At 38.2% G+C, this 1,355-nt stretch overlaps 1 protein-coding gene across 1 annotated transcript in view; it reads right to left on the bottom strand.

Annotated features, from left to right (window-relative positions):
* CCDC172 (coiled-coil domain containing 172) overlaps positions 1 to 1,355 on the bottom strand; it is a 101,498-nt gene that overhangs the window by 89,683 nt on the left and 10,460 nt on the right. The gene's annotated exons all lie outside the window — the stretch shown is intronic.

The following is a 1,355-nucleotide window of genomic DNA, read 5'->3' as shown; positions in this document are numbered from 1 at the left end:
TCTACCTGAACTTCTCACCATGTGGCTCTCTGTTCCTATGTGTTTACCTTCTTTCACATTGCAATTGTTTTGATCACAGACTGTCCTCCCAGATTCTCTGAATTTGTTCTTACAGTTTTGTTCTGTTCTGTTGGTTTAGTTCTGGGGGATGTTGCCACATACGTCAATCTCTGGTTGTTGTCTGCTCTTGTTGGTTCTCAGTCCACAGAACTCTCTTTAGGATATTTTGTAGCACAGGGTTGGCTTTGGAAAAATTCCTTAGCTTTTGTTTATCCTGGAATGTATATATATTGCTTTCTGGCTTGCATGGTTTCTGTTGAGAGATCGAGCTTAATCTGACTTTCTTGCCTTTTTATGTAACACTTCTGTTTTCCCTAGCTGCTTTCAGGAGTGTCTCCTTATCTTTGATTTTGGAGAGCTTGATTATGATATGTCTTGTTGATTTCCTTCCTGGGGTTTGTTAAGCTTCTTGAATGTTTATCTTTTCACTTTTCAGGATGTTAAAGAAATTTTCTTACAGGAGTTCTTCAACTATTTCTACTGTGGACGTCTGTGATTTTTCTTGTTCTGGAATTCTGGTAAATCTTGTTATTTCTCTTCATGTTGTCCAACATGAATCTTAGACCTTCTTCAGATTTTTCAAATCCTTTTTTCTGCTTGCTCTTCTTAGTGGTATTGAGAGATTTGTCTTCCAGATCACTATTTCTGCCTTCCATCTCTTCCATTCTATACTTCTTTGCCCTTTCAGTGTATTGCCTATTTCTGATATTCTATTATTGATCATTTGGACCTATTTCTGTAGGTTTCGAATTGTTTCCAATGCTCTATGTATCTTATTTGATTGTTTCTGTAATGCTTTCCTGACATCTTCCTTATTTTTCTCAACTCCATTGTAAAGTGTTTTGAGACATTGTATAATCATTTTTCTGAATTCCTTCTCAGGCATTTCCAAGGCCTGCCCTCCTTCCAGAATGTAGTGCAGGTCTACCTCTAGGCCATTTGTCTCAGACATTTTATCTAGTTTTTGGACATGTGCTGATATGGTCATCTGCTTTTGCTTCTTGGATATGTTTAGTGTTTACCTGTGGTTTTGGTATTTTTTATGCTTTCTGATTGCCTCCAGGTAGATGTGATCAGGATGTGGGCTTCCCTTTTCACTCTTTTTATTGTTTAACTCAGAGTAACTTTCACAGGTGTTGTCTGCCTCCCTAGTGTATGGCAGTTGGTATTGGCTCTTGTCTGGATTTTGGTGCTTTACAGTGTGCAATTGTAGCTTGACTATATGGCAGTAGTTGCTGTCTCTTCTTGGGTAATATAAGGAGAGAAAGAATCCACCAAAGGTAAAAGGGGGAACA

The sequence above is a fragment of the Chrysochloris asiatica genome, unplaced genomic scaffold (genome assembly GCF_000296735.1).
Source record: "Chrysochloris asiatica unplaced genomic scaffold, ChrAsi1.0 scaffold00003, whole genome shotgun sequence".
Taxonomy (NCBI): Eukaryota; Metazoa; Chordata; class Mammalia; order Afrosoricida; family Chrysochloridae; genus Chrysochloris; species Chrysochloris asiatica.
This window is presented reverse-complemented; position numbering and strand designations above follow the sequence as displayed.